Below are 25,279 nucleotides of genomic sequence, written 5' to 3'. Positions count from 1 at the left end.
GGTTGGTGATTGATGTGTAACTGCAAGGGTGGTAACTGACAGCTAAGAGGAAGGGGAGAAGCTGTCATGCATGATGTGAGGAGAGGTGATAATTTTTGGCAAGTGATGATGGGGAGCACAGAGGACAAAAACTCCCTGTCCTGATTTTGAGCTACATGACAGTGAGAGAATGAACAGTCTCCACTTGTGAGGGGTGTGGGAAAGTATTTGCAGCAGGGGTCTCCCTTAAGGCAAGGTAGAGGGATTGAGCAAAGAAACAGATAAATTCATAGAGGATTTGGAGTATGGAGCAGGATTTCCATAGAGCTCAGTTCAAGGGTTTAGATGGGGTAGGGTAGGGATGAGCTGGGTCAAGGTTCCAGAAGTACCAAGCAGAAGGGAGGAGAGAATGGATGGCCAGAGGTGCATTCTTTGGATATTCCTGGTGAAAATGCAAGCTGGGCTTTCAGTTAATCCCTTTGCAAAGAGGGAGCAGTGGACTTCTAAGACTTCTCTTAGAAGATGTTGGGCTGAGCAGCTGCAGTTTCTGCAGTCACTTGGCCTTGGGTGGTGTTCTTCTAGGCTGCAACCCTGCAGCCAGGGCATTCAACGTTATAACCAAAATTTCTGGCTATGATTGGTTTCAGCTTTTATATCCTACCACCATACTTGCTTGTCATAGTTGGCTAGGTTCTATAATAATGCAGTCATACACTTCCATAATGTTTAAAGCTTTTAGAACAATTCCCAAGGTACTTTCAGTCAAGTACATGATCCCATATAATGCCACGCATTTTATTTTTATAAAAACAAAGCTTTGCTCTTATGGTTTGTTCACAATTAAGGCTGAGAAAAGAGAATTTTATTTTGGGTTTATAATTTCTGTTAGACTAATTGGTTTGTCAAGTGGAAACAAAAAACACATTGAGGGGGGTTAAGATTTGAAAAATAAGCTTGGGGAGTGAGAGGCAAGGTGTTCCCCTTGTCAGTTGTCAGTGACTCTGAATGGGTGAAGTTGAAACTAATTTAAAGCAAGTGGGTCTTCATGCTGTTCTCTAGACTTGATGATGGCTTCCCTCCATTCTTTATTTTTTCACTTTTAACATAGTGTTCCTCAGTGCAGGAGTCTGTATTCTCTCATTTAGCTTTGTGACTCTTTGAGATTGGGTGGAAGTGGCAGATATTGTGAACAGTTAGCTGGTAGTGTGAAGCTCAGTTTTGGCCTTGGAAGTAGCAAAAAGAGGTAGAAAGGGCATGAAGTGTTGAAACTTAGCATCTTACAGATGCTCAAACTTGAGTAAGCTGCACAACAGCTCCTGCATCCCATTTTCCTCCCTGTTAACAATGAAAGTAACGATACCCATTTACCTGGAATAAAATAGACATTGAATAAATGTGAGGCTTTCATTTCTTCCTCTTAGCTGAACTGTTGTTTACACTTGGCCCTCAAGTGAAGTTTGAAAGTGTAGGAAGGCTGTAAAGAGGTCTTTTTCCCAAGGCAAACTAACCTTGGTAGTGGGCAAGTCTTAAATAATGTAACATTTCATTTTACATGTTCTGGATATCCTGATACTAGTTTGGGCAGTTAAATGTTTTTAGAGAGCTGACATTGTATATCACTGTAACTGTATTAAAGTATACAAAACTATATTAAAGTATACTAAATTAAATGAGGGGTTTGACAGTTGATGCTGTCTACCAAGAACCAAATCATTGGGAAATGCAGAATTGTTTAGTCAGATGAAGCAAAGAATTTTTGGGGATTTGTCATTGAGATTTTCTTTTTATGGGAAGAAAAAGGAAATAATTCTTTGCAGTTTGAATGGTCTGATACCACCAGGTATATTTGTGTAGATGCATTCTCGCTCCTTTCCTTGAGCAGACACACTGATTACCAAGTGCTCTGACATTGCATACAGCATTTTGATTAAAGGGTCTGTTATATTGTTCATCTCCTTCTATCTCATAGACTAACTCAGTGTTTCTTACCATCTCTTGAAGAGATTTTACAGATATCATGAAAAGAAGACTTTCAGAGAATTGCTTCTTTTCAAATTTCCTCTGTTGATTGTTTTATAATTATGGAGTTATGGTTCACAGTTGTTTTTTTTAACGGATTCTTATTTCTTTAAACAGGAACAATGAATTTGGAGGAAGAGCTTTCTCAAGCAAAAAGTTGTTCACTTTATGGAAACTGTATGGAAATATTCATGTAAATCTAATACCTAGAATGAGCCTAAAGAAAAATCCATTGATACCATTAAGATCAATGTATTTTCCTTTTCCTTCTGTTGATAAGTCTTACAGGAATTTTCACACCAAGATTTCTGAGTGCTGTATTTGGAGGATTCTTTCATCAACTTGGCACAGATAAAAATGTCATCTTGACCTTGTTTCTGAAGGATGTTTTAACCTCACTAATTAAGCAATCCCCATCAGTATTCAGTGAAGCTGTCTTGAGAGTGAAGGGCCTTTGATAGGTAAATTCCCTAATTGGATAGGACCTCTTATCATGAAACAGTCATAACATGTTGATTATAGTTTTACCATTAGGAATTCCATTGCTTAACACAAATGGATTATAACAAGAATTTGATTAAACTAAGTCAATTTTAGCCTGGAGATATTTGGAACCATTGAAAAAAGTTCAAGTAACCTTAGTAATCCAGGCGTCTGTGGAAAGAGGATGAGCTTTTGATTCATGATAGCAAAATACTGTACAATAGAGTTTGGGTTTGAATATAATAGCAGTCCTCCAATGATTGCTAATACTTCTTTTCCCTGTCTCTTAAATTACATTAAATGTTTTTATTATGAAAATATTCATGAATACACAAAAGAAGAACTGTATAACGAATTCCCATGTACCTCACTGAGCTTCAGTAATTACCAGTTTTTTTTTTCTATCTTCTGTTATCAATCTCCTCCCTCTTTTTTGTTTGTTTGCTGGGATAATTTAAAGCAGATCACGCATGTATTATTTCACCCATAAACACTTTAGTATTCTCCTCTGTCAATCTATTTTTATGCTGTTAAAATAACTATAAATGCTAAAAATTACACAGTGCTTTATAGTTCCAGCCTGCCTTATTTCATTAGGTTATCACAAAAATTTGATCAATATTATCATCACTGTCGAGCAGATCAAAAAAAACCAGAGGTTTTGAGTGGTTAAATGACATTCTCAGGGGCAGTGGGTTTCAAACCTGAGTCTCATAAATATTTCAGTCAGTCTTACACTCTGGTGCAGAGGTGACCATACCAAGTAAAAGCTATTCCTTGGGTATTTGACTTCAGCTGCTCTGGGTAGAGGCTCCCTTCTTTTGGTCTTGTGATACCTGTGGACCAACTAAAGAGTGTGAGCATAGCCAGAGGGAAGTGGCCTTTGGAGATGTGTATTAAACATGTCTTTTTATCCTGATGTTTTGACATCTGGGGCTTTGCTGACCCTGGAGAGACTGCCTTTCCCAGGGCTCCAATTCCTAGACATAGTAAAGGACTCACTTGCAAGTGCACCTTTCATAAGCAAACCAACCCGTCCAATGCCCACGTTCCCCAACCACCTCCTTTACCTAGTTCTTACACTCCAGGCCACTATCTGCCAGTCATAATCTCCCCCGGGCCAGGTACCTGACAACTAGGGGCGGCCCCTATGCCCTAGAATCCACCCAAATGTTTCAATCCAGCCAATCCTACACCTGCTTGCTCTGTCTCACCATTCCTTCCAATGAAGACCACAACAAAGGCTCTTGCCCACATTTTTCCCTCATTCCTTTGCCTCCTGACACTGGTACTTCCCCATGTGGCCCAGTGTAGTGTGGCATGCTACTTCCTCTTGGGAACTGTGAGTATAACAAACTCTCTTTTCAATGGCAGTCATCTCCTGATCTGCTGGCCTGGCCATACCTGGATAATAATAAAACCTGCACTTTAAAACAAAATGGTTAAGGCTGAGTAAAATCTCTGGGGCTTAATATCAAGGCTTGTTGCTGGAAGATCTGACAAGCTTAGTTGGAAGCAGGTGACAGTCCTGGGTCAGGTAATTGGGTTGGAGATCAAACTCTAAAAGCAATAGGGGACAGGCAATGAGGTCAACAACATGTGAGAGGCATCATAATTGAATGGCAATAGACAATCATTCAGTTACCTTGCTGGCTTCCCAAGGTGGGCTCAATTCCAGGGGGAATTATATTTTTTCTTAGGTAGCAATATCATCTCAAATACGTTCCCCTAGGACTATAGGAAGGCAGTGTTCCCTCACACCCTGTTGTTGATGCCTCCCCAATATTTCTTCCCTTAGGCCACCATTTCTGCTGGTCCTGTGTATCCCATCCAGTCTTGCACTGGTCTACAGTGAAGGGCTATATCTGAGGCTCTCAGTACCTGACTCTACCTCAAGTGTTTCCTCTTCTCTGAGACTCTAGTTTTCAAGCTAACTCTTACATTTCCAGCTCAGTTTCCATCTCAGGTAGAATTTTATTTTATTTATTTATTTTTTTGTGGTACGCAGGGCTCTCACTGTTGTGGCCTCTCCCATTGCGGAGCACAGGCTCTGGACACGCAGGCTCAGTGGCCATGGCTCATGGGCCCAGCCGTTCCACGGCATGTGGGATCTTCCCGGACTGGGGCACGAACCCGTGTCGCCTGCATCAGCAGGCGGACTCTCAACCACTGCGCCACCAGGGAAGCCCTCAGGTAGAATTTTAGATCAGACACCAGAGACCCTTCTAAATCCAACATCCTCATTTTACATATGAGGAAACTGAGCTTCAGAGAGGTAAAGGACTTGTCCTAAGAACATAGGCTGCAAAAAGGTGAAGGCCTTTTGATACTAAGATACACATTATTTTACTATTCTGTTAATTTTTGGTAAAATCTGACTTGTATTTAATATAGATCATATCTCACAATAACAAGTTCTAGTGGACTATGAGTTACTTGTCTGTAGCACAGTCAATATAATATTTATTTAAATAACTGGGAACTTAATTATTTCCTTATGAAAAAGTTCTTATAATAGTTTATGTCATATTTCATTATAATACCTGCACTGTATAGTATGTTAGGTTTTTTTAATACAGCAGTTTCTTATTATCTATTTTATACATATCAGTGTATATATGTCAGTCCCAATCTCCCAATTCATCCCACTCCCCCAATATGTTAGGTTTTGTCTTTTTTTTTTTTTTAAGATTTTTTTTTGATGTGGACCGCTTTTAAAGTCCTTATTGAATTTGTTACAATATTGGTCCTATTTTATGTTTTCGTTTTTTGGCCACGAGGCATGTAGGATCTTAGCTCCCCGACCAGGGATTGAGCCTGCACCCGCTGCATTGAAAGGTGAAGCCTTCACCACTGGACCGCCAGGGAAGTCCCAGGTTTTGTCTTTCTGACTTTTGCTTACATACACACAAATAAACATAAACAGCCACAAACGCACAACATACACACACCCCACACCTGAATACTCACTTTCCTATTGCCTTATAAAAAACCAAAACTTCTTAACTCAAATTAACCTATATAGATGGATGGGGCAATAAATAGTTCATGTGTTAAAACACTTCACAATAACTGATTCATTTTAATATGAATTGATTTTGAAATAATGTCCTAAAAGTATGCTGTCAATTTAAAGAGGTATTTTATTATTTTGTACTGGTTCTGGGAAATACATGATTAAAGCGTCATTATTCAGTAATGAATTCACTTATCCAAGATATAATCATGGACTCAGGGCTCATATACCTGTGCTAACTACTAAAGTGACCTGGGCGTGATTAGGAAGATTCCTGAGGTCAGTGATTCGCAAACTAAAGGCATGAGAATCAACTGGCGGGGGGGGGGGGCTTGTTAAACCACAGATGGCTGGGCTCCACCCTCAGAGGATCTGGGGTGGGCCCCAGGTATTTGTATTTCTAACAAGTTACTGCTGGTTCAGGAACCACATTTGGAAAGATGCTGCCTTAGGTAATCATTCAACTGAAAGTCATGCAAGAAGAGGGGCTGGTGTGAGTTTCCTGATTCCTTCAGAACCAACTCATGGACTTGCAGTCTTATACCAGGTAGACAGAGTTATTATTACTTACTATCTTCCCTGTGCCCTTATTGTGACCTGAAAGGAAGACGCTCCTAAAACCCATGCAAGTAGTAACTCAAGTCACATAAATATGTGTGAAAAATACACCAACAGTACCTGATGCTGGAACAGACACTAATACCTGCAATCCTTAATGCTTTAAAAAAATCAGGTTTTTCATGTCCTGTAAGTTGAGGGTGAGGGGTGGTTCCATATTCTTGTGTACTATCAATTTGTAAGAAATGTGAAAAATTTTTGATATATCTCCACTGCCATGGATCATGGCTATCCTGTAATTTAGGTATCACTAGCACATACTAAGGTAGTGCTGCTTCTACTGTAAGCTGCCTTTGACCATATATGCTGTTGCTGATTTTTTTTTTTTTTTTTTTTTTTTTTTTGCGGTAGGCGGGCCTCTCACTGTTGTGGCCTCTCCCCTTGCAGAGCACAGGCTCCGGATGCGCAGGCTCAGCAGCCATGGCTCACGGGCCCAGCCGCTCTGCGGCATGTGGGATCTTCCCAGACCGGGGCACGAACCCGTGTCCCCTGCATCGGCAGGCGGACTCTCAACCACTGCGCCACCAGGGAAGCCCCGCTGTTGCTGATTTTAATGTATCGATATTGTTGATCCTTATTATTCATGGATTCCATATTTAAGAACTTGCCTACTTGATGAAATTTATTTATAACCCCAAAATCAATACTCATGTTGCTTTCCTGGCCATTTGTGGACACGTGCAGAGCAAGGACAAATTTGAGTAGCCCAAGGTGTATGTTCTCAGCTGAGATCCAACAGGGTGAGGCTTTGCCTTCTTGTTTCAGCTCTCATACTGTAAAGAAGTGTCCTTTTCTTGGTCCATTTAGTGCCATGTTTTTCACATTTTTTGTGCTCTTTATTAGTGATCTTGCTGTTTAAAATGGCCCCCAAACATAGTACTGAAGTGCTGGGTAGTATTCCTGAGGGCAAGAAGGCTGTGATGTGCCTTATAGAGAAAATATGTGTCAAATTAACTTTGTTCAGGCATGAGTTATATTGCTGTGGTCCATGAGTCCAGTGTTAATGAACCAATAATATATATTAAATAAGGTGTCTTTAAACAAAAGCACACAAAAAACAAGGTTATATTTTGATCATTCGACAAAAATGTTATGTTCAGACGCTTGCAGAAACCTAACCCTGGTACCTCCCCTAGGAGCAGTGGTTGAGTATTTGCTAATCAGTGTTTGCAGCAGCTTCGTATAACATAGGAGGATCAATGGGCTTGGATTTACTGAGGATACCATGCTTAGTGAATTTTGTTCATCTGTTGATTAAATTTAACAATTCATTTCATGTTATCAGCACCATATATTCACTTCTCATTAAACATTAAAATGCAGACTTTCCACCATGAAGTAATGCTCTGAAGTGTGCATTTTAGGAGGGAAAGAATCCCAGAACACCTGTGTGATAGAAAGGGTTTGGACATTGGATTCTTTCTTCTACTCAAAAGAAGAAATATTTGAAACTGTTTCCCTGAGGAAACATCGCTATTTAGTTAAGGAATAGGTAATAGATCTAAAAGTCGGCCCATTAACTGGATCTTCTGCCACTTTTCTAACTGAGCTAAAATTTACAATAATTCAATAAAACTATTGAACAAATGAGAGATAATGATAATAGTTATTATTTACTGAGCCCCTTCCATGTTCTAGAAACCATACAAGGCACTTGTTACACACGTTGTTTCATCAGCTTCCCATCTTCCCAATACTACTTGTGAGAAGTAGCATTGTCCCCAGTTTATAGATAGAGTCATTGAGGCTCTGGAAGTTGAAAGAGAAATGATACAGGTCACAAAGCTAGTAAGCCTGGACCCAAACTTGCTGTTTTCCCCCCACTGCATCCCCCTTGGCTTCCATCTATGTGGAAGGAGAAGGGAGTCTGACTTCTCCCTCAGACATGATTAGCCAAAAGGTGATATAACAGTGGGACAGACTGATTTCCACAGACTGAATGTTGATTGCAATTCTGTGAATTTGGAGTGGACAGTACTTCTGGCTGAGAACAGACTGTTACCATGCTTTTTGATACTGGTTGATTGGAAGCCAGTGAAAGGATATTCTGACATAAGCAGTTGAATTAAACATTTTATGTTCTCAGTTTTCTCTTTTACCAGGTTCACCTTGGGCTCTGAAGTGTTCTTGCCTTGAACACTGCTCTGAATGAAGTAATGAGAGAAGAATAATACTTCATTTCTTCTTTTTAATCAAAATGTCATGTCCTTGAAAGGAATTCTCCTTTAAAAGTTGACAGTCCACTCTTAACTTGCTTTGGGATGTATTTAGATATATTTGGGGAAGTCTAGCACAAACTCAAAATTCTGGAAAGAAATAAACTCTCATTCTTAGTCTCTTCACTCAAAACAGCAAACTCACACAGCAACACTAGCTTAATCTTACTCAATTTCTAGGCATTTACTTCTAATCCATGAAGAGCTCCTAAATTAGCATTATGTGTGCCATGTTAGATTACTTGGTATCCTAAATAAGATGATGGATGCCATATAAGGGCAGAGCCTATTGCTTAAATTATTTGAGCCTAGTGTAAGTGTTGTATTACGATCATATTTGAGGTTCCTTAGTTAATCTAGGCAAAATATGGGATAAGCACTTCCGTGACTCTCTGATTTATATATTCAAATGGGGATTCTGTAGATTCTGTCACAAAAACAGACATGCAAGAGTACAGATTTGGAGCCCAGCCCCAAAAGGTATGTGGGGCTCTAGGTATTGATCATGAAGCAAAACACAGTTCCTTGCATGTGGTCGGTGCTCTGTAAATTTATGTTAACTTAATGACTGGGTTGAGACCAGGCTATGAAGGCCACACCACAGTAAATAATGTGTCAATTGAAATTTTGTGAATCAAATACCATCTTGAATGTGTAGTAAGAGCTTGTTATATTTAGGAACTTCGCCTGGAATTATCTGTAAAATGAATAGCTACTTCCTAATTTGCCTACTCTGTAAGTTTTACTTTTCAAAAAAATAATGTACTGTATTCCCACACTCTTCTCTTTTATTTTGCCATTGGAAGTTTGTACCTCTTAATCTCCCTTACCTATTTCTCTCCTCCTCCCACCCCCTCCCCTCTGGCAACCACCTGTTTGTTCTCTGTATCTGTAACTCTGATGCTGTTTTGTTAAATTTGTTCATTTGATTTGTTTTTAAGATTCCACATATAAGTGAAATCAAACAGTATTTGTCTTTCTCTATCTGACTTATTTCACTTAGCATCATACCCTCTAGGTCTATCCATGTTGCCTGAAATGGCAAGATTTCATTCCTTTTTTTTTTTGAATTTTTGAATTTTAATTTATTTTTTATATAGCAGGTTCTTATTAGTTATCTGTTTTATACATATTAGTGTGTATATGTCAATCCCAATGTCCCAATTCATCACACCACCACCACCATTGACCCACCCCCCGCCACTTTCCCTGTTTGGTGTCCATACATTTGTTCTATACATCTATGTCTCTATTTCTGCCCTGCAAACCAGTTCATCTGTACATTTTTATAGGTTCCACATACATGCATTAATATACGATATTTGTTTTTCTCTTTCTGACTTACTTCACTCTGTGTGACAGTCTCTAGATCCATCCACGTCTCTACAAATCACCCAGTTTCGTTCCTTTTTATGGCTGAGTAATATTCCATTGTATATATGTACCACACCTTCTTTATCCATTCATCTGTTGATGGGCAGTTAGGTTGCTTCCATGACCCGGCTATTGTAAATAGTGCTGCAATGAACATTGGGGTGCATGTGTCTTTTTGAATTATGGTTTTCTCTGGGTATATGCCCAGCAGTGGGATTGCTGGGTCATATGTTTTTTAAACGAACTATTTTTAGTTTTTTAAGGAAACTCCATACTGTTCTCCATAGTGGCTGTATCAATTTACATTCCCACCAACAGTGCAAGAGGGTTACCTTTTCTCCACACCCTCTCCAGCATTTGTTGTTTGTAGATTTTCTGATGATGCCCATTCTAACTGGTGTGAGATGATACCTCATTGTAGTTTTGATTTTCATTTCTCTAATAATTAGTGATGTTGAGCAGCTTTTCATGTGCTTCTTGACCATCTGTATGTCTTCTTTGGAGAATGGGTTGTTTGTTTTTTTAATATTGAACTGCATGAGCTGTTTATATATATTGGAGATTAATCCTTTGTCTGTTGATTCGTTTGCAAATATTTTCTCCCATTCTGAGGGTTGTCTTTTCGTCTTGTTTGTACTTTCCTTTGCTTTGCAAAAGCTTTTAAGTTTCATTAGGTCCCATTTGTTTATTTTTGTTTTTATTTCCATTACTCTAAGAGGTGGATCAAAAAAAATCTTGCTGTGATTTATGTCAAAGAGTGTTCTTTCTATGTTTTCCTCTAAGAGTTTTATAGTGTACGGTCTTACATTTAGGTCTCGAATCCATTTTGAGTTTATTTTTGTGTATGGTGTTAGGGAGTGTTCTAATTTCATTCTCTTACATGTAGCTGTCCAGTTTGCCCAGCAACACTTATTGAAGAGGCTGTCTCTTCTCCATATGGTCATAGATTAGTTGACCATATGTGCATGGGTTTATCCCTGGGCTTTTAAACCTGTTCCATTGATCTATATTTCTGGTTTTGTGCCAGTATCATATTGTCTTGATTACTGTAGCTTTGTAGTATAGTCTGAAGTCAGGGAGTCTAATTCCTCCAGCTATGTTTTTTTCCCTCAAGTTTGCTTTGGCTATTCGGGGTCTTTTGTGTCTCCATACAAATTTTAAGATTTTTTGTTCTAGTTATGTAAAAAAATGCCACTGATAATTTGATAAGGATTGCACTGAATCTGTAGATTGCTTTGGGTAGTATAGTCATTTTCACAATGTTGATTCCTCCAATCCAAGGACATGGTATATCTTTCCATCTGTTTGTGTCATCTTTGATTTCTTTCATCAGTTTCTTATCATCTTCTGAGTACAGGTCTTTTACCTCCTTCGGTAGGTTTATTCCTAGGTATTTTATCATTTTTGTTGCAGTGGTAAATGGGATTGTTTTCTTAATTTCTTTTTCTGATCTTTTGTTGTTAGCGTATAGGAATGCAAGAGATTTCTGTGCATTAATTTTGTATCCTGTACTTTACCATATTCATTGATTACCTCTAGTAGTTTTCTGGTGGCATTTTTAGGATTCTCTATGTATAGTATCATGTCATCTGCAAACAGTGACAGTTTTACTTCTTCTTTTCCAATTTGTATTCCTTTTATTTCTTTTTCTTCTTTGATTGCCATGGCTAGGACTTCCAAAACTATGTTGAATAATAGTGGTGAGAGTGGACATCCTTGTCTTGTTCCTGATCTTAGAGGAAATGCTTTCAGTTTTTCACCATTGAGAAAGATGTTTGCTGTGGGTTTGTCATATATGGCCTTTATTATGTTGAGGTAGGTTCCCTGTATGCCCACTTTCTGGAGAGCTTTTATCATAAATGGGTGTTGAATTTTGTCAAAAGCTTTTTCTGCATCTATTGAGATGATCATACATTTTTTATTCTTCAGATGATTGTATGGTTTTTATTCCTTAATTTGTTAATATGGTGTATCACATTGAATGATTTACATATATTGAAGAATCCTTGCATCCCTTGGATAAATCCCACCTGATCATGGTGTATGATCCTTTTAATATGCTGTTGGATTCTGTTTGCTAGTATTTTGTTGAGGATTTTTGCATCTATATTCATCACTGATACTGGTCTGTAATTTTCTTGTTTTGTAGTATCTTTGTCAGGTTTTGGTATCAGGGTGATGGTGGCCTCATAGAATGAGTTTGGGAGTGTTCCTTCCTATGCAGTTTTTTGGAAGAGTTTGAGAAGGATGGATGTTAGCTCTTCTCTAAATGTTTGGTAGAATTCACCTGTGAAGCCATCTGGTCCTGAACTTTTGTTTGTTGGAAGATTTTTAATCACAGTTTCAATTTCATTACTTGTGATTGGTCTGTTCATATTTTCTATTTCTTCCTGGTTCAGTCTTGGAAGTTTACACCTTTCTAAGAATTTCTCCATTTCTTCCAGGTTGTCCACTTTATTGGCATAGAGTTGCTTGTAGTAGTCTCTTAAGATGCTTTGGATTTCTTCAGTGTCTATTGTAACTTTTCCTTTTTCATTTCTAATTTTATTGATTTGAGTCCTCTCCCTCTTTTTCTTAATGAGTCTGGCTAAAGGTTTATCAATTTTGTTTATCTTCTCAAAGAACCAGCCTTTAGTTTTATTGATCTTTGCTATTGTTTTCTTTGTTTCTATTTCATTTATTTCTGCTCTGATCTTTATGATTTCTTTCCATCTACTAACTTTGGGTTTTGTTTGTTCTTCTTTTTAGTTTCTTTAGGTGTAAGGTTAGGTTGTTTATTTGTGATGTTTCTTGTTTCTTAAGGTAGGCTTGTATTGCTATAAACTTCCCTCTTAGAACTGCTTTTGCTGCATCCCATAGGTTTTGGGTCATCATGTTTTCGTTGTAATTTGTCTCTAGGAATTTTTTGATTTCCTCTTTGATTTCTTCAGCGATCTCTTGGTTATTTAGTAATGTACTGTTTAGCCTCCATGTGTTTGTATTTTTTATGTTTTTTTCCCTGTAATTGATTTCTAATCTCATAGAGTTGTGGTCAGAAAAGATGCTTGGTATGATTTCAATTTTGTTAAATTTACCAAGGCTTGATTTGTGACCCAAGATGTGATCTGTCCTTAAGAATGTTCCTTGTGCACTTGAGAAGAAAGTGTAATGTGCTGTTTTTGGATGGAATGTCCTATAAATATCAATTAAGTCCATCTTGTTTAATGTATCATTTAAAGCTTGTGTTTCATTATTTATTTTCATTTTGGATGGTCTGTCCATTGGTGAAAGTGGGGTGTGAAAGTCCCCTACTATGATAGTGTTACTGTCGATTGATTTCCCCTTTTATGACTGTTAGCATTTGCCTTATGTATTCAGGTGCTCCTATGTTGGGTGCATAAATATTTACAATTGTTATATCTTCTTCTTGGATTGATCCCTTGATCATTATGGAGTGTCCTTCTTTGTCTCTTGTAATAGTCTTAATTTTAAAGTCTATTTTATCTGATATGACAATTGCTACTCCAGCTTTCTTTTGATTTCCATTTGCATGGAATATCTTTTTCCATCCTGTCACTTTCAGTCTGTATGTGTCCCTAGGTCTGACGTGCGTCTCTTGTAGACAGCTTATATATGGGTCTTGTTTTTGTATCCATTCAGCCAGTCTGTGTCTTTTGGTGGGAGCATTTAATCCATTTACATTTAAGGTAGTTATCGATATGTGTGTTCCCATTACCATTTTCTTAATTGTTTGGGGTTTGTTATTGTACATCTTTTCCTTCTCTTGTGTTTCCTGCCTAGATAAGTCCCTCCAGCATTTGTTGTAAAGTTGGTTTGGTGGTGCTGAATTCTCTTAGTCTTTGCTAGTCTGTAAAGATTTTAATTTCTATGTTGAATCTGAATGATATCCTTGCTGGGTAGAGTAATCTTGGTTGTAGGTTTTTCTCTTTCATCACTTTAAATATTTCCTTCCACTCCCTTCTGGCTTGCAGAGTTTCTGCTGAAAGGCCAGCTCTTAATGTTATGGGAATTCCCTTGTATGTTATTTGTTGCTTTTCCCTTGCTGCTTTTAATATTTTTTCTTTGTATTTAATTTTTGATAGTTTGATTAATATGTGTCTTGTTGTGTTTCTCCTTGGTTTTATCCTGTATGGGACTCTCTGTGCTTCCTGGACTTGATTGACTATTTCCTTTCCTGTATTAGGGAAATTTTCAAGTATAATCTCTTCAAGTATTTTTTCAGTCCCTTTTTTTTTCTTCTTCTGGGACCCCTGTATTTCGAATGTTGGTGCATTTAATATTGTCCCAGAGGTCTCTGAGACTGTCCTCAATTCTGTTCATTCTTTTTTGTTTATTCTGGTCTGCAGTAGTTATTTCCAATATTTTATCTTCCTGGTCACTTATCCGTTCTTCTGCCTCAGTTAATCTGCTATTGATTCCTTCTAGAGAATTTTTTATTTCATTTAGTGTTTTGTTCATCACTGTTTGTTTACTCTTTAGTTCTTCTAGGTCATTGTTAAACCTTTCTTGTATTTTCTCCTTTCTATTTCCAAGATTTTGGATCATCTTTACTATCAGTACTCTGAATTCTTTTTCAGGTAGACAGCCTATTTCCTCTTCATTTGTTTGGTCTGGTGGGTTTTTACCTTGTTCCTTCATCTGCTGTGTTTTTCTCTGTCTTCTCATTTTGCTTAACTCACTGTGTTTGGGGTCTTCTTTTCACAGGCTGCAGGTTTGCAGTTCCCATTGTTTTTGTTGTCTGCCCCCAGTGGGTAAGTTTAGTTCAGTGGGTTGTGTAGGCTTCCTGGTGGAGGGCACTGGTGCCTGTGTTCTGGTGGATGAGGCTGGATCTTGTCTTTTTGGTGGGCAGGACCGCGTCTGGTGTTGTGTTTTGGGGTGTCTGTGAACTTATTATGATTTCAGGCAGCCTATCTGCTAATGGGTGGGGTTGTGTTCCTGTCTTGCTAGTTGCTTGGCATAGGGTGTCCAACACAGTAGCTTACTGGTGGTTGAGTGGAGCTGGGTCTTCACGTTGAGATGGAGATCTCTGAGAGAGCTTTCACCATTTGATATTATGTGGGGCCAGGAGGTCTCTGGTGGCCCAATGTCCTCATCTTAGCTCTCCCACCTCAGAGGCTCAGGCCTGACACCCGGCTGGAGCAACAAGACCATGTCAGCCACACTGCTCAGAAAAAAGGGAGAAAAAAAAAAGAAAGAAAGAAAAATAAAGTTATTAAAATAAGAAATTAAAAATATATTATTAAAAATAAAAAGGTAATTTAAAAAAGACAGAAAGAAGAGAGCAACCAATACAAAAAAACAAATTCACCAATGACAACAAGCACTAAAAACTATACTAAAAAAATCCTCCAAAACCAGAAATGGACAGACAGACAGTAGGACAAATGGTGAAAGCAAAGCTATACAGACAAAATCACACAAAAAAGTATACACATACATACTCAGAAAAGGAGAAAAAGGAAAAAAAAAATATATATATATATATTAAAAAAAGGCTTCCCTGGTGGCGCAGTGTTTGAGAGTCTGCTTGCCAATGCAGGGGACATGAGTTCATGTCCCTGTCTGGGAAGATCCCACATGCAGTGGAGCGGCTAGGCCCGTGAGTCATGGCTGCTGAGCCTGCGCATCCAGAGCCTGTGCTCTGCAACGGGAGAGGCCACAACAGTGAGAGGCCCGCGTACCGCAAAAAAAAAAAAAAAAAAAAAGGAAGAGAGCAACCAAATCAATAAACAAATCTACCAATGATAATAAGCTCTAAATACTAAATTAAGTTAGGCATAAAACCAGAAACAAATTAGATGCAGAAAGCAAACCCCAAGTCTACAATTGCTCCCAAAGTCTACTGCCTCAATTTTGGGATGATTCATTGTCTATTCATGTATTCCAGAGATGCAGGGTACATCAGGTTGGTTGTGGAGCTTGAATCTGCTGCTCCTGAGGCTGCTGGGAGAGATTTCCCTTTCTCTTCTTTGTTCGCACAGCTCCTGGGGTTCAGCTTTGGATGTGGCCCTGCCTCTGTGTGTAGGTCGTCTGAGGGCATCTGTTCCCTGCCCAGACAGGACGGGGTTAAAGGAGCAGCTGATTAGGGGGATCTGGCTCACTCAGGCCGGGGGGGGGAGGGAGGGGTATGGAATGGGGGGCGAGCCTGTGGCGGCAGAGGCCGGCATGACGTTGCAACAGCCTGAGGCATGACGTGTTCTCTCGGGGAAGTTGTCCCTGGATCACAGGACAATGGCAGTGGCGGGGTGCACAGGCTCCTGGGAGGGGAGGTATGGATAGTGACCTGTGCTTGCATACAGGCTTCTTGGTGGCTGCAGCAGCAGCCTTAGCATTTCATGACTGTCTCTGAGGTACGCGCTGATAGCCGCGGCTCATGCCCGTCTCTGGAGCTTGTTTAGTTGGTGCCCTGAATCCTGTCTCCTCGTGCACCCTGAAACAATGGTCTTTTGCCTGTTAGGCAGTTCCAGACTTTTTCCTGGACACCCTCCTGGCTAGCTGTGGCGCACTAGCCCCCTTCAGGCTGTGTTCACGCCGCCAACCCCAGTCCTCTCCCTGGGATCTAAGCTTCGAAGCCCGAGCCTCAGCTCGCAGCCCCCACCTGCCCTGGCGGGTGAGCAGACAAGCCTCTCAGGCTGGTGAGTGCTGGTCGGCACCAATCCTCTGTGTGGTAATCTTTCTGCTTTGCTCTCTGCACCCCTGTTCCTGCACTCTCCTCTGTGGCCCCGAAGCTCCCCCCCACCCCGCCACCTGCCATCCCCACCAGTGAAGGGGCTTCCTAGTGTGTGGGAACTTTTCCTCCTTCACAGCTCCTTCCCCGAGGTGCAGGTCCTGTCCCTATTCTTTTGTCTCTATTTTTTCTTTTGCCCTACCCAGGTACATGGGGAGGTTCTTGCCTTTTGGGAAGTCTGAGGTCTTCCGCCAGCATTCAGTAGGTGTTCTGTAGCAGCTGTTCCTCATGGAGATGTAGTTTTGCTGTATTTGTGGGGAGGAAGGTGATCTCTACGTCTTGCTCCTCCGCCATCCTGAAGCTATGTCTAATAGAGATTTTTGGTGTTTCTGCCTATAGACTTATTTTCAAGAATTTGTTCTTTGAAGTATAAATTGTTTATGTTGGTAGAATCATTGAGAATGATTCTCTGGCATCAGTATTTTTTATTCATCATGTCACAGCTGAAACTAATACATGGCCAAGGCTGTGAATCATTTTTCAGGCCAGTGGTTCTCAGATTTTTTGTGCATCAGGATCACCTGAAAGACTTGTTACATTGGTGAGCCTGACCCCTGGAATTTCTGATTTAGTGGTTCGGGGTGAAGCCCCCCAAATTTCTAACAATTTCCCAGGTGCTGCTGCTGCTGCTGCTGCTGGTCCAGGAGCTATCCTTTGAGAACTTGTGATTTAGGTTATAGAGATCCCTTGTCCTGAAGGAGGCTTTTTGACTCCTGAGATCTAGGTAAACATTTGCTTAAGGTTATCAAAATTCCATGCCCATAATTTTGACGAATTCTGGGGTGGGATCTATGTGCTTATGTTTCCTCCTGTCTTCTCTTGCCTCCTGGGCTCCTGCTCCCTTTCACATGATCAGTGTTACATCAGCCTCTTCTTCTAGTTCATTTGTGAGCAAAACAGATTTCAGCAGAAATGTTTCAGGTACCCTAGGAAGGGCTTATAGCACTTTCACAAGTTCTTCCACTGGCTCCCCAGTAGCCTTCTCACCTTGCTGGCTCCAGCCTTTCTCCATTTTTCTGTCGTCTCTCTTCTCTCCACTGTCTTCCTTACTCACTTGTCAGGAGGAAGAAAAATCCATCCTTGTCTATGAAAATTGGCAGAACTATTACATGTTATTCTGCAGATTCTTTTCTCTTGCAAGAGTCTATCAAGGTATTACCCCAGGGACTTCCCTGGTGTTCCAGTGGTTAAGAATCCGCCTTCCAATGCAGGGATGCAGGTTCGACCCCTGGTCAGGGAACTAAAATCCCACATGCCATGGGGAAGCTAAGCCTGTGTGCCGCAACTACTGAGCTTGTGCACCTCAACTAGAGCCCGCATGCCACAAACTACAGAGCCCATGCGCCACAAACTACAGAGCCCACGTGCTCTAGTGCCTGTACACCACAACTAGAGAAGAGAAAACCCTCTCGCCACAACTAGAGAGAAGCCCGCACAACACAACGAAGATCCCGCATGCCACAACTAAGACCTGATGCAGCCCAAAATGAATAAAGTTAAATAATAAATAAATAAATCTTTTTTTTTTTTAAATAAAGGTATCCCAAACTAAGATGGTTCCCTTCTGGGAGTAATTCCAGTGCCAGATGTTAAGATAATGATTACTTTTACCTCATTATTATTAAATACACATCAAAATGATAACACTGTAACAATTATCTCGATTTGTTTACTTTTACCATTTTTCTCAGAATCTCAGAATGAAACTCTGACATCTTTAAATGTTTACTTTTTTACTTTATTTTTATGGTATGGAAATTGTATTAGGTATGTTCATTGTGTGTGTTTCTGGAAGGTCCAGTTGTAGCCTCAGCCTGGTTGGGAAGGCAGGACCAGTAGGTGAGGAGCAATGGGGTGGGGTTAGTGGATATGCAGGGCCAAGGTAAATTTGAGGGTTGAATTTTTGTAAACTTTGTAAAAAGTGCATTTCACAATCTATTCTAATAACCTTTTGTCCTCTTCCTTCTTTCCAGGGTTTGCTCATTGGCTAACTATTGTCATATTAGTTTGGAATGTGTGAAATTCAGTTTCTGCAAGAATGTCATCCTGGATGTGGTTAAAAAACTTTGTAAAAACTGTCGACGGTAAGAGAATGTTGATTTTGCCCACTTCTGTGTCTTTCAGTCCCAAATGCCATTATGAAGTGAAGAGGAAACGTGATATTAGTTGTGCATTGTTTTGTGCTTTATAAATCCTCGTGGTTGTTTCCATTTTATTAACAGAGTTCTAGCAATCATTAAATATTTCCCAGAAAATAGCTTCTGGTAACTTTATTTAAGACCAGGGCTTCCAATAAACTTACCTAAGGAGACAAAAGACCTGTATGCAGAAAATTATAAGACACTGATGAAAGAAATTAAAGATGATACAAATAGATGGAGAGATATACCATGCTCCTGGATTGGAAGAATCAATATTGTGAAAATGACTCTACTACCCAAAGCGATCTACAGATTCAATGCAATCCCTATCAAACTACCACTGGCATTTTTCACACAACTAGAACAAAAAATTTCAAAATTTGTTTGGAAAAACAAAAGACCCCGAATAGCCAAAGCAATCTTGAGAACGAAAAACAGAGCTGGAGAAATCAGGCTCCCTGACTTCAGACTATACTACAAAGCTACAGTAATCAAGACAGTGTGGTACTGGCACAAAAACAGAAAGATAGATCAATGGAACAGGATAGAAAGCCCAGAGATAAACCCACGCACATATGGTCAACTTATCTTTGAGAAAGGAGGCAGGAATGTACAGTGGAGAAAGGACAGCCTCTTCAATAAGTGGTGCTGGGAAAACTGGACAGGGACATGTAAAAGTATGAGATTAGGTCATTCCCTAACACCATACACAAAAATAAGCTCAAAATGGATTAAGACCTAAATGTAAGGCCAGAAACCATCAAACTCTTAGAGGAAAACATAGGCAGAACACTCTGTGACATAAATCACAGCAAGATCCTTTTTGACCCACCTCCTAGAGAAATGGAAATAAAAACAAAGATAAACACATGGGACCTAATGAAACTTCAAAGCTTTTGCACAGCAAAGGAAACCATAAACAAGACCGAAAGACAACCCTCAGAATGGGAGAAAATATTTGCAAATGAAGCAACTGACAAAGGATTAATCTCCAAAATTTATAAACAGCTCATGCAGCTCAATAGCAAAAAAACAACCCAATCCAAAAATGGGCAGAAGACTTAAATAGGCATTTCTCCAAAGAAGATATACAGACTGCCAACAAACACATGAAAGAATGCTCAACATCATTAATCATTAGAGAAATGCAAATCAAAACTACAGTGAGATATTATCTCACACCAGTCAGAATGGCCATCATCAAAAAATCTAGAAACAATAAATGCTGGAGAGGGTGTGGAAAAAAGGGAACACTCTTGCACTGATTGTGGGAATGTGAATTGGTACAGCCACTATGGAGAACAGTATGGAGGTTCCTTAAAAAACTACAAATAGAACTACCATATGACCCAGCAATCCCACTACTAGGCATATACCCTGAGAAAACCATAATTCAAAAAGAGAGATGTACCAAAATGTTCATTGCAGCTCTATTCACAATAGCCCGGAGATGGAAACAACCTAAGTGTCCATCATCGGATGAATGGATAAAGAAGATGTGGCACATATATACAATGGAATATTACTCAGCCATAAAAAGAATCGAAACTGAGCTATTTGTAATGAGGTGGATAGACCTAGAGTCTGTCATACAGAGTGAAGTAACTCAGAAAGAGAAAGACAAATACTGTACGCTAACACATATATATGGAATTTAAGAAAAAAAAATGTCATGAAGAACCTAGGGGTAAAACAGGAATAAAGACACAGACCTACTTGAGAATGGACTTGAGGATATGGGGTGGGGGAAGGGTAAGCTGTGACAAAGTGAAAGAGAGGCATGGACATATATACAGTACCAAACATAAGGTAGATAGATAGTGGGAAGCAGCCGCAGAGCACAGGGAGATCAGCTCGGTGCTTTGTGACCACCTGGAGGGGTGGGATGGGGAGGGTGGGAGGGAGGGAGACGCAGGAGGGAAGGGATGTGGGAACAGATGTATATGTATGACTGATTCACTTTGTTATAAAGCAGAAACAAATAAATTAATTAATTAATTAAAAAAAAAAAAGACTAGGGCTTCCCTGGTGGCGCAGTGGTTGGGAGTCCGCCTGCTGATGCAGGGTCAGGAAGGATCGCACATGCCACGGAGCGGCTGGGACCGTGAGCCATGGCCGCTGGGCCTGCGCGTCCGGAGCCTATGCTCCGCAACGGGAGAGGCCACAGCGGTGAGAGGCATGCGTACCGCAAAGAAAAAAAAAAAAAAAGACTAAACCAAGGTGACTCATAGCAGACGGCTGTGGCTTCCCCTCCCTTGGTCCTAGCTCCCACTTGCCTCCTTCCTGGGCTGCTCAGGTTATATGGGGCATGTAGGCTTGGCTGCTGCCCTGGAGGAACCCAGTGGTTAGGATTGGGTTGGGCTCAGTAAATTTTGTAAACAAACCAATAAATGTACCTAGGCCCTGAAAAAAAGATTAAAAAAAAAAAAAGACGAAACCAAGCTTTCATGACATCTCAAATGTACTTTGGAATTCATAGAAAAGTTCAGAAAAAATATTTGGAAAACTTAAATGAAATACCTTTCAGTTATTTTGGCCTCTGTCCTTGGAACACCATTTACGAGAATTATACAAGCTAAGGAAATAAAAAGATTTCAGGAGTCACCGGAGTTGAAGCTACCATTTCAAGTGTTCCATATTTCAAGAATTATTTTATTAGTCCTAGTCTACTCTCTGAGATCTGAGCTCTTTGTTTTTTTTGTTTTGTTTTGTTTTTTATGGTACGCGGGCCTCTCACCGTTGTGGCCTCTCCCGTTGCGGAGCACAGGCTCCAGACGCGCAGGCTCTGCGGCCATCCGCGGCATGTGGGATCTTCCCGGACCGGGGCACGAACCCGTGTCTCCTGCATCGGCAGGCAGACTCTCAACCACTGCGCCACCAGGGAAGCCCTGAAATCTGAGCTCTTTGAATGAAATCAAATATTTTTGTAATAATCTTTCATGAAATGGGGGAATCCATAGAACAAATAGGGGAATACATAGAACAAATACTTGTATGTGGGGCCCTGGAACTTTTTAGGTTTCAAAACAAACAACATGTTGGAATAGTCTGGAATATTGGAAATCCCTTTTGCCAATTGTAAATATCTTATAAAAATTAACTAATAATTTATTACTGGAAGACGAATTGAGAGCTTAAAAGACAATGAAATATACATTATTTTAAAAAATCATCTCTAAAGGTATGGCATTCTCAACAAATGTGTGAGTGGGCAAGAATTCTATCTCATTGTATGGTGCAAATGTGACCTCTTTTTCTTTTTATAAAGCTAACTTTTCATTTTATTCACTCATCTTCTATAACATTAAAGACTTACAAATTAAGCAATACATGTAACAACATTAGAAATTCTTATTCTGTATTTCTAATTACTACATTAGTAAAAGATGAGTATCTTAGTTCATTGCTAAGCTGAGTCTCTTGGGTATTGGTGAAAAGAGCCTTATTTGAATATCTCATCCTTTGAATTCTGAATTATATAATGCTTTCCAGAGGAATAGGAATGGTTTTAGAATTTTATAGATCTCTTTCTGACTGATCTTTTGTCTCATTTTGTACTCTGGGAATAGGAGCTTTAATCTTTTTTGGTCTAAAAAAAGGGATTAATATTTTAACATCTTATATAGAATTGGGAACAACTTTCATGTCACACAGAAATGTACATTTCTCCATTATTTTGCATGAATATAAATATATCTCTGATCTAACAGTGCACACACTGCATTCCCTAGAGCTAAAAGTAATTTTTGAGTATTTGAGATAAAATTCATAGGCTTCCCTAGGAAAAAATTCATTGTGGTCTTAGGACATGATCTGCCTACTGTTAGAATACAAGTTTTGGAAAAAGTTGAGTGTGTCCTGAGCAGCTGTAAAATAATTAGTAAATTGCTAACAAGGAAATATTGACATAATTATCATTCCAATATTATTGAGATTAAAATGAACATAGCTGCCTAATAGTTGTTTATAATTATTTATAATTTATAAATCCTGCCTACTGTCAAAAAGGCTTTGGGACTTTTTATGGTTAAACACACACACACACACACACACACACACACATACAGCTGAGCAATTCACAATTATACAAAAAAAATTTGATCAGAAACCAACTAGAGAAAGAGCAGAAATGGAACCAAGGTCAAACTGAGTCCCTCAGTTTAACACTAAACGTAAGCTGAAATCACTGGCAGGGAAATAAGATGGGAAACATCATGAAACCTTGGTCCTTTTTGCTTTCTAAAAGGAGGCTTGGCAATTCTTCATTAAAGGGAAAGTTAATAAATTCTAAGCAGAATTTATCATAGGATTCTTCTAAATTGCTGAGGAACCGAAAAACTTAACAACCAGACAAAATTGCACAAGATTCGGGTCTGTTGGTATTTTCTTATTTTAAAAAATGTTAAATAAGTTACCATTAATAAAATTTGTGCATTCTTCCTTTATCCTATCACCATTCCCTTGTGATGACTTTAATTCTTCTCCTGTAAGTTGAATTATTATGTTTTTATTGGGTTTGAAGAGTTTTTAGAGGCACCGAAGCTACCTTCAGGGTAGAAGAATGGTTTGAAATTAAGACGATTCTTTGCCAATGCATTACCTTCCTTCACATCTTCAAACAGAGCAGGGTTAGCAAACTTTCTCTGTAAAGGGCCAGGGAATAAATATTTTAGGCTTTTCAGGTCATATGTATCTGTTGCAGCTGCTCAGGTGTGCTCCTGTAGCGTGAAAGTGAATCGGCAAGACTGTGTTCGAAAAAATCTTTATTTATGGACAGTGATTCTCACAGCAGGGCCTAATACCCTTTCCTTTGGAACACAGGTGGTCTTTAACTTCAGACATTCTCACTATTCCTTCACTTATGGGACAGATTTAAAGATATATATCTGGGGCTTCCCTGGTGGCGCAGTGGTTGAGAGTCTGCCTGCCGATGCAGGGGACAGGGGTTTGTGCCCCATTCCGGGAAGATCCCACATGCTGCAGAGCGGCTGGGCCCATGAGCCATGGCCGCTGAGCCTGCGCATCCGGAGCCTGTGCTCCGCAACGGGAGAGGCCACAACAGTGAGAGGCCCGCGTACTGAAAAAAAAAATATATATATATATATATATATATATATATATCTGTTTTCTCAAGTTTGATGGCATCTCCTTTGAGAAACAAAGTACAAGTCAAGGTTACTTTAAAGACTTTCCATGCATTTAACATGCTTAGAATCTAGGCTCAACTGTATCTCCTCCACATAATCTATGGCCTTGTCTTTTCTTTTTTTATATTGAAGATTCTCCATCTTTGCAGCTGTACCATCACTTCTTACCTGTGCAAAATAAAAGAAGCTTACGAAAGAGTCAAAGTATTTCACAACACGTCTGCCCTTACCTGCTAACGTTTTCAGGAAAATAGCATTTCTAGCAACAAAGACTTTGAAAATATACTTAAATATGCCCAGAAATTTTCCCAATTAAAATAAGATATAAGATTTTTTGAAGTAACCTTATTTTATTCAGTATTTTGAGTCATAGATTGATCAGTAATACAGACATCAGGCTTCCCTGGTGGCGCAGTGGTTGAGAGTACACCTGCCGATGCAGGGGACATGGGTTCATGCCCCAGTCCGGGAAGATCCCACATGCCGTGGAGTGGCTGGGCCCGTGAGCCATGGCCACTGAGCCTGCGCGTCCAGAGCCTGTGCTCTGCAATGGGAGAGGCCACAACAGTGAGAGGCCCACGTACTGCAAAAAAAATAAAAAAATAAATACAGACATCACTTTAAGTTCTGCCAGCTGTAGATATAAATTATTTTAAAATTTAGATGGAGATAGGTAAGCAAGAGGTAACTGCACATGAAATTTTGACATCATACAAAAATAATGCATTTTGCATGCCAAACATCTCTGTCCTCTCCACCCCTCTAAATAATGATAAAGTGAAAAAGTACAGAATTTTAAGTGTTTGTATTTTCTTGCTTGCTTGTAATGCATTTAAATTTTTACCTGAGATTACTATGGTACATTACAATCTACTTTTCTTCAGTTACTCAATGTATTATGAGACAAGAATAAGTTGGATAACTCTGAAAGGAATATTTATTCTCTTATAACTCACAAATATTTAATTGTATACACTCTGGTTTTGTATGTACTACAGTGTACTACAGCAATGTCAGATGTGTTGATTTCAGCAGGACTTGTGTCAGGGCATTGCAGTGACTTCTAGGTAGCCCATGTATTCCATAGGGCCCTTTCACAAACTGCAGACAATGCCACGCCCTTAGACTTGAGTTACTGTGGAGAATATTTCATGCCAAGGAAATAGTTGTGCACTGCCTTTAGCTGTTTCTGGATGCTAAAATAGAAAATAAATGCCTATTTCTTTTTTCTCCTCTCTTTCCTCTAATTTTCAAAATAGTAAAGATAGATTATGTAACCTTTGCCTTCCCCTGAGTAGGGATATTCAAAAACATTCCTTAGTACCTTGTGAGGTACTTTAAACACTTAAAAATACAAAAAGCAACCCAATAGGACTCCTTTAAGAATCTTTTTATAAGCTGAAGAGTCCTTTCAAAATGTGAGTGATTCCTCAATAGAACAGACTACAAAGTCCAGAAATAAACTCAAATACGTACAGGAATTTAGTATATGCCAAAGGTGGTATTTAAATCCATGGCGAAGAGATTGTTGCATAAATGGTGTTGAGACAACTAGGCAG

At 39.5% G+C, this 25,279-nt stretch overlaps 1 long non-coding RNA gene across 2 annotated transcripts in view; it reads left to right on the top strand.

Moving 5' to 3' along the window:
* Positions 1-24,629, top strand: part of LOC308619427 — a 118,388-nt gene extending 93,759 nt beyond the window's left edge. Inside the window, exons 2-3 of one of the 2 annotated variants that reach the window (XR_014016180.1) lie at positions 18,406-18,516; positions 23,853-24,629. This is a non-coding gene — a long non-coding RNA (uncharacterized lncRNA). Of the gene's footprint in view, positions 1-18,405; positions 18,809-23,852 lie in introns of those variants that run through there. The other variant, XR_014016181.1, reaches the window with a different exon arrangement.
* The last annotated feature ends 650 nt before the right edge of the window (positions 24,630-25,279 follow it).

The sequence above is a fragment of the Mesoplodon bidens genome, assembly GCF_964165515.1.
Source record: "Mesoplodon bidens genome assembly, chromosome: 6".
Taxonomy (NCBI): Eukaryota; Metazoa; Chordata; class Mammalia; order Artiodactyla; family Ziphiidae; genus Mesoplodon; species Mesoplodon bidens.
The sequence above is the reverse complement of the archived record's forward strand: the minus strand, read 5'-3'. Positions and strand labels throughout refer to the sequence as shown.